Source organism: Aotus nancymaae, unplaced genomic scaffold, assembly GCF_030222135.1.
Source record: "Aotus nancymaae isolate 86718 unplaced genomic scaffold, 86718_ANA_hifiasm-v0.15.2.pri h1tg000012l, whole genome shotgun sequence".
Classification (NCBI taxonomy): domain Eukaryota; kingdom Metazoa; phylum Chordata; class Mammalia; order Primates; family Aotidae; genus Aotus; species Aotus nancymaae.
Window position 1 is genome coordinate 20,409,587 of NW_026988423.1, and position 8,563 is coordinate 20,418,149.

The 8,563-nt window shown below is 49.3% G+C and overlaps 1 long non-coding RNA gene across 1 annotated transcript; it reads right to left on the minus strand.

Annotated features, from left to right (window-relative positions):
• Positions 1 to 5,355: 5,355 nt before the first annotated feature.
• LOC105729712 (uncharacterized) lies at positions 5,356 to 6,912 on the minus strand. Its single transcript, XR_001110285.2, has 2 exons — positions 6,719 to 6,912; positions 5,356 to 5,986 (listed from the first exon to the last, which is right to left on the minus strand). It is a non-coding gene; the product is annotated as an uncharacterized LOC105729712 (long non-coding RNA).
• Positions 6,913 to 8,563: the final 1,651 nt, after the last annotated feature.

Consider the following 8,563-nt stretch of genomic DNA (forward strand, 5'->3'; position numbering starts at 1 on the left):
AATAAAGACTTCTATTTTTAAATAAAAATGCATAATTAAGTGGAACAGAATATTTTCCTCTTTGACGTGCTTAATCATGCCTCTGGGAGGCTTAAGTTGTTCTGATTATAAAGTCCAGACACTACTGTCTACTAAAGAGCAGCCTGCACTCAGTAGGTGCTTAATGAATATTTAATGATCAACTATTATGTGCCTGACCCTGTGTTAAGTTCTGGGGCTACGATAGAGAGATAAAAAGGACATGGCCTCTGCTCTAATGGAGCTTGTAATACGATGAGAGTGTCAGACATTAGTTCTACAAATGAGTGTTGACTTCCAAAATGAGATCAGTATTAGGAGAAATGGGAGCCCTGTCTGATGAGAGGGTACCACAAAGGAACTTAAACTGACTGGAAACAAGGAGATCAGGAAGGCTTCCCTGAAGATGTGAGAATTGGGTTGGGATCTGTGGGTTAAGTAGGAGATTGCTGGATAAAAAGAGAGGAAGAGTATCCCAGGTTGATCAAGTAGTAAGAGCAAAAGTCAGTGGGAGGAGGGAACATGGTGTATTTTGGGGTACCTAAAAGAAGGCAGGCAACTGGTGTGGCCAGCACAGGCTGTGCTGTGGACCAACGGGGCACAGCTGGGCTGAGGAAGCAGAGTAGGAGCTGAAATCCAGCTCTGCTTTTCTTGCCAAGTGAAAGCCCCCATGAGACGCTGCATCAGCTTAGAGGAAAGGGCGTCTTTTTCCAACTGGGCTGACCAGAGGGGTGCCTTTATCTAATTCCCTGCAGAGTGACCTAAGTGCTAAGTAACATGACCATCGTGGCTGCAGTATATCAGGGAAGAGGGAGAGTGAGGCCGGGGAAGTCTGGAAAGGCATCCAGGTCCAAACACACAGGACGAGGAGCCTGTGTTAAGGATATGAGCCTTTACGCTGAGGATGACGAGGAGCTAATGAAGGGTTTTAAGTGTGTATGTGTGTGGTGAACAGATTTGCATTTTGAAAAGATCACTTGGGTTGCAGTGTGGAAAACTGATTAGAGGAGTATCAGAGTGGAAGAAGGGTATAGTTTTAGGCAAAAGATCATGAGTTTGGTCTTGGACTACTGAGTTTGATGTGTCTTGCAAGCATCCTAGTAGAAATGTCAAGTGGGCAGCGAACATAGACTAATTGTGTGTATAGTATGCAGTTTCTTAGTTTTTAGTTGTCATACCCCCAGGTGTTGCCCCAGGGCGTGCAGCAACTTAATTTGTGGGTCAACAGGAAAAGAGGAGGAAGCTAACTACAGGCAGGTCGGGGACTGGTGGTGTTCACACTGGTGCTAACACTGTCTCTCAAGTGGTGGTGTCCGATCCAAATCTGTGTCCCGGTGAACTAGGGAAAGCTGACAGATTCAGTTCAGTGAACGGAAATCTCCAGCAAAGCTGATGGTCACTATTAGGTTGGTGGTGATACATTGATTCTCCGGGTGCAGATAGTGGCAGAGCTTTAGACATTTCAGAGATGATTCTAGCCAGGGACCAGGGGTGGGTTGAACATTAAATATTCATCAAGATAAAGTTCAATTTATTTGGAAAAAGGACTGGGATTGGACAGATAAGTTGGAAAGTTCTCAAACAGATAGAGATTTAGGTCAGTGTGACAGTCCCAGAAGAGAATTAGAGTGCAATTCTAGAACTAGACAGAATCTAGCCATGGTCACTAGGAAGACAAGGTGAGCCACTGGTGGGAAAGCTCAATCTCGGTGGGTCTTTAAAAGCTTCATGAGGGTTAGTCCTGGGCCCACTGGGTATCCAGCTTAAGGAAGCAAGGCCAATTACAGACCCTCCACTGCGGGCGGGGCTGGGCCTCAAATAAGTTACTAGGATTGGTCAAGACAGGAACAGGAACGGGGCAAATCTGAATCTGTAATTTGGTCTGCAGTACCCATAGGTGGGCAGGACTAGAGATGGCAGGGGTTCACAGCAATAAGATTAGCAACTCTTTGAATATAAACCTATCAATTATATCAACAGTGTTTCCTTTCTTTCAGGTCAGTTCCTAGACAATCTACTAGCTCTATTAATTCTGTATAGAGGAGCAAAACTGTGTGTAAATGTTTGTGCAGGTGCATGTGTGTACGTGCACACATGGGCTTTCTCTTCCTTAGCAGACTGGGATACATTCTTCAGAGGTAAAGAGAAAGTTGAGGTCACCTAGTCTAGAGAGGAGAAGGCCAAGAAATAGGATCTTAAGTAGTCATTCAATCCAGCTCCTTATCAGCAGGCAAGACTTATGCTAAACTTATTACTATTAATAATAATGCCAGGCGCCCTTTTAAACATTTTATCTGAATCAACTAATTTAATCATCACAATAACCTCGCAATACCTTTGAGAGGTCAGTTGTTATTAACCACACTTTGTAGATAAGGAAACTGAAGCACAACTGAGAGGTTAAGTAACTTGCCCAAGGAAACAAGAGTCAAATCCAGACAGTCTACTCCAGACTCTCATGCTGAAAATGATGAGAAAATCTGCAAGTTCTCAAGGGCTGACTTATAGAAGTGGTTTAGAAAGCCTCCAAATTCTAGATTCAGAATTGTGTGGGTTCAACCCTGCCTTCCTTTCCTCCTAGGAAAACCTGCAAGCTTTGTGAGGAATAACTCAAGGTAGAGGATGTGGATTATTCCGATGTCTGAGAAGTGAGTCTTGGAGGGGCTGAGGGACTAGCCATGCAGGAGGAGGGTGTCTGGGTAGTGAGTGAGCCTGGCCAGGAAATCTCAGGGCTCTCAAGGCCACGTCTCACAATAGGTGTTGGGTACACAGCTGCTTCCACCTTGAATCCTCACTGCCAGCCTCCCTGGTCCCCAATAAACAGATGTGGTCATGGCATCTGCATTCATTGGTCAAGAGGTAAAAGATAGTGTGTGTTGCATTATTATTATTATTATTGATTCAGATCTTGCTGTGTTGCCCAGGCTGGAGTGAGTGGCACGATCATGGCTCACTGCAACCTCGAACTTCTGAGCTCAAGCAATTCTTCTGCCTCAGCTCCTGAGAAGCTGATGGTGGCAGGGACTACACTACCTGCCACCATGCCTGGCTAAGTTTTTCTATCTGTTGTAGAGACGGAGATCTCACTATATTGGCCAGGCTGGTCTTGAACTCCTGGTCTCAAGAAATCCTCCTGCCTCTGCCTCCCAAAATGCTGGGATTACAGGTATGAGTCACAGCACCCGGCCCACATTTATCTCTTTAAATAACAACCTTGGACCCTGTAGCACTTCCTCTATTCTTTCCAGAAACTTCTCTCTATAGTGGATCACAGACTAACACTTATTATGACCTGTTTAGAGAGAATGAATATATTACTTGGTGCAATTTAAACTACCAGGCAGGTTACAGGTACATAGTTTACTTATAGCATATGACTTCATCTGGCTTAACACCCATGTCTGCCTTCTCAGTTTCAACCTGGTTTACTCCAGGCAAATAAGGTAATAATTTTGCCCACTTTGATTCTAGAGAGAAGCAAAGTTCTGGGAAGGTTTACTCCCTGAGCCAGCCTATTGGCAGAAGGGCTCCTGCCACTGCTCGGCTGATAGGTCTTTCCTTGTACCCCATCCCCCTGACTTCCCAAATGCTTACCCTTTCTCTGGCCAATTAACCCCAGGCAGCAGCATCTCCAAGTCCTACCTTCATCTGAAGAGATTAGATCACTTTCCTTTGACTGAAATAGGCATGCAATTCTGACAAACATATGACTTGGGAGAGGGATAAGTTTCTATAAGGCCATGTTGAGTGTCCATATTAGTTGTACTGAGAGAGCTTTTGTCCATGTGATATTTCTTTTTATTTTGAGTTTTCCTCCTGGTTAGTGGGTTGGGATAAGAGGTGTACCTGGCTAGATTCAATCTTTTTTTTCCTAAATCTTTTCCCAATCTTTATTTTCCCTAATCTTTCCTATTTCACTAATCTTTATTTTAGGAAAATAAAGATTGAATCTAGCCAGGTACACCTCTCATCCTAATGAAACACATTTGTCCATTATGTTTCAAAAGAGAGGTGAAATCTTCCTAGTTACTTGGAAGTCCTCTATTGGAGCCAAGGGCAACAGGTCCAAAGTGGGAAACTAGACTTAGGGCCATCTACTGAAAATTTCAGTCAGATAGGAAATCTTAGGCTGTGATGGGAATGAAGATGGTCATTCTCCTTCCAAAGTCCCATTTCCATTTTTCCCCTGTGTCTCTCTTTTAGATGAACAGATTTAATCAAAGATTGAGAAAGATGTGCTGGGATTAGACGCAGTTTGGGATGCAGCTGAGAAGTCTCATGCTTCATCTCTTTACTCCCAATATAAAAATCAAGGGAAATCCCGTGGAGTGGGAAGAGATTCATTTGCCCCTTAAATAAATAAAATACAAAGGACTCAGGAATGTGAAAAGAGCTCTGAGAAGATACAATTGTGAGGGGCTGCACATATAGCACCCAAAACATTCCTTCTGGCCAAGTGCAGTGGCTTATGCCTGTAATCCCAGCACTTTGGGAGGCCAAAGCAGGTGGATCAGAGGTCAGGAGTTCAAGACCAGCCTGACCAATATGGTGAAACCCCATCTCTACTAAAAATGCAAAATTAGCCGGGTGTGGTGGCACGTGCCTGTAATCCAATCTACTTGAGAGGCTGAGGAGAATCACTTGAACCCGGGAGGTGGAGGTTGCAGTGAGCTGAAATCGCGCCACTGCACTATAGCCTGGGCAACAAGAGAGAGGCTCCATTTCAAAACAAAACACAATAAAATTAAACAAAAGCATTCCTTCTGAGTTTATCCCTTTATTCCTGTCATTCCTGACACTCAATCCATTTGGGTTCAAGACAGAAGCAAAGGGAATTCCTTCTCCTGCTTCCTCGAGTTATCTAGAGAAAGGCTATTCTAAAATTGAGAAAAGCTAAAATGAAAATGAAGAAAATACGCAAATTCACAAGCATCTGCAGGCTTAAAATAAAGGTATTTGTACAATAAGTGATACTAGTGATTGGGCAGGGAAGCCCAGCTTCACTCCATATGCTGTCTTTTGGGGTCTGCCAGAGCCTCCCTCTTTTAGTTCTGGAGCTGTTCCCCTTCTGAGCTTGGAGATGAAGGTCTAGTCAGGTAAATGTCTGACACTCCCTTATGGCTATTAGTAAAAAGGTGAGCTGCTATCCCATCCCCAGGGAGCGGAGTGCCCCTCAACTTTCTTCAGGACTCTACCTATGAGGAGCGAATGTGAACAGTCCAAACACACCATCTGCTCACTGAGGAGAGGGGTGCAAGGGCTTTTTCTTCCTAGGACCTTTGACAAATTCTGGCAGTGTCCACGGCACTGTAAAACAAAACAAGAGAAAGTTCGAGCTCATGCTGCCAGTTCAGTTTATTTCAGTTTCTTCTTTTCTGCAGGCATCAGGTACATTATAGACAGGGAAATTGCATTTCAGAAATAGCACCTGTCGGAGCTTGGCAGGAAACACCCCCAGCCCCCGTCAGCACCAAATGGTTTTAATTAACTTTGGACACTTCCGCGCCTCACACTTTATTTCTGAATGTTATTGAAAGTTGTCAGAACTTGTCTCACTTTTTTTCTTTTATTATTAATGTGTAAATACAATGCCTCAGGAGTGTTACTAAAACACAGAATCTAATCCCAGGAGATTAATTTATGAACGCAGCATAGGGTGAAGTTGCATCCTGGCGACTGCAAATTGATGTTGGTAAGAGCCACAAGTATCGGCCTCTCCAAACCCACGGGGATCCAGATGGCCAAGGGGGCTGGAGGCAAGGAAGGATGGATGGTGGGGGGAGAACTGGATTCTGCCGATTTTTAAGACATCCCCCAGGCAGTAGGACCTTAGGTTCCTCTTGGTAGGGCAGATGCGAGTAAGGCAACCTTTCTCACTTGATCGGGCAGTGTCCCCTCCAAGTCCATCCATTAGCCAAGTCCATGGGCGTTTATTGAGCACTTATGCCACATCAGTCTGTGCTTGGCTCTGTGGGAATCAAAACAAGCAAAGCAGTAGTTACTGCTTGTGATGACCTTATCTCTGTGGGGCTGGTGGGGGGAGTCAAACACAGGCATTTGAAACTATTGGAGAACAAAGCCAGACTCAAGCAAGTATGGGATTGTGTGCAGCAGATTTTAAGTGCACAGTTCTGGTGGGTAGGAGAGTCAGTGTGGACTGGAGTGATCAGGTAAGGCTGGGGCAGAGGAGTTGCTGGATGGATATGCTGATCTCTAGCACAAGGCAGGGGAGTTGAGGATGCGGCGCCCAGGATCCTTCCTACAGAGCAGGGCAGCTTGGCTATGGTCATCTTTATTTCCTCAAAGGAGCTTAGACCAGACTATCTGCGGGGAATGTGGGGAGAGCTCATCTGTTTAGAAGCTGTGCTCTAGGCAAGCTTGAGAAAACATCTGTCCATCCTTGTCCAAAGCGGGTAGCTAAGGACCCCTGGCAGAGGATCACCCATCTTGGGAGCTCTGAGCACCAAGGAGGCAAGCCCTCCGAATGTGAGCGGTGGTTCTCATTGGGGAAGAGAATAGGGGCTTGTTCAAAGCCAAGGGGAGAAGCTGGGGCAGGGTTAACCTGCGTCTTGGGGCTTGGTTGAGCAGGCTGGGCGCCTGGCATGGGAGGTGGAGGTACGGGAGCCGGGCCTTCCCTTCTGAGGGTCTTGGTCTTTTCTGCGACCAGGGACGGGTGGCACCTCGTGGTCCGCAGGGATACCTGGGTTGCACTGGGGTTTAGCTCCTGCCGGCTCCTGGAGTACGCTGGGGGTCCACCCCAGTCTCACTGCGTGGCGTTCTCTGGCCTCGCATCCCGCCTGAGTTTCCCGCCTCTGCATCGCGGCCGACCCCTTCACGCCTCTTCCCTGGGCGGGCTGGGGTAGGGGCCCGCGCAGACCCCCAGGGAAGGCCCGAGGTCGCCAGAGTTCCTCTTCTCGCGGCTGAGGGAGGGTCTAGGAGGTCAGATGAAGGCAGCTGCTAGGCTGAGCTCTGGCCAGAGCGAGAGCAGCTGGCGGCGCCGGACCAGCGCCAGGGCAGGGTGTAGGTGCACAGAGGGCTCTCCCCACCCCTCCCTCCTCCAGTGAAGGTACCAGAAGAGATGGCGGCCGCTCCGCCGAGTGTCATTACCGCGGAAGCAGCGGAAGCCGACGACAGGAGCGGGCCCGAGAGCCGGCGGCCGGTGTCCAGCGCACCCCGCGCCCCGCGCCCCGCCGCAGGTCATCAGTGTCAGCGCCGACGGGTCCCGGGGAGCGGTGGCAGGGCGGCGGCAGCGGCGGCCGGGTCGTCAGGAGCACAGCAGAGCCGCCCCGCTCTTTGGGAGGAGCAAAAGAACCTCTCGCTCGCCTCCCGCTCGGGCTCCTTCTCCCCTTCCTTTTCCCAGCGCTTCTCTCCCACCCTCGGCGGGGTCCGCGGAGACACCCGGGCAGGCGGAGGCTGCGCGCTCCTCGCACCTCCACGCCCACACTCCCGCAGCCTTCCCCTCGGCCCGAAAGATCTGCGTCCACACCACCCCGCATCCAGGGCTCGTCAGGCCTTGCGGAAGTTTGCTGAGGGTCCTCACAGGGGGTCTAGGAGGGGAAGGGGTGCGGGCTGGAGGGGCCGCGGTGGGAAGGGGTGGTAGACGCCGCCTGGAAAGGGAGACCTTTACCTTTCTAGAAATTCAGAACGCAGAGAAACCAATGCCCAGACCGGCTCCTTAGCAAACGGTGTATTTCGGCTCGAGTTTCCTTCCGGGGTTTGGCTGTGTGTGTGATCTCCCAGATGGCGGCACGGTTCAGATCCCATGCTCCCTCTGTTCCACAGCTGTCAGAGACAGACTCAGGGATTCCGGGCTTTTTGGAGGAAGGTCGGACCACGGCCTCCTCTCTCTGTTCTCTTCTCCCCTCACCGTCACCCGCTGGCCACCCTACTCTCTGCACCCCACCATGCATACAGACTGTAGCCCTAACCACTAATTAGCCCATGAGTTGACTGGGCGCGCTGGTGAGAGTAACAGCAGGCAGGGGGATGGGGAGGTGCGGCGATGCTGCGCGCATAGTAGGTGCTGAAAACATGCAAGGCCACGGTGCACATAAGCTAGACAGAGTCCTTGGTCCTCCTGGGTGCTGGGGAAGTGAGATTCAGAGCAGCAGATCATCAGGCTGGTAGACAGAGGTCATGGCTCCAACGGCTCAGCCCCATTAGCAGGGCTGATGGGAGGCAGCCAGTGCTTTTGAGGGCTCAATCCCTGCGATTGAAGGGCTGCTCTTTGGAGCTGCTGCCAAAGTAATCTCAGGCCTGCAGTCTTGGGCCTTCCCTTTAGTCTCAGCCCATTCGCTGGCTCGGCCCTTCAGAGGAGGCCCACTGCCTTCTCCTAGGGCTGAAGATTAACCCCTAAAAATTGAGTTTTGTTTGCAGAGCTTTCTCTAAAGCTGAGGGAGCCTCTGGAGTCTCCTATTCTTGCTGCTTGTTGACTAGGGGGATCCTTGAGGTCAGATGGTGCTGGCGGCAGCTCAGCCCCTGGCCCCAGCTCAGCCCCTGGACCCAGACACATATTCAGTCTGCAAATCCAGCAGGAAATCTTTCT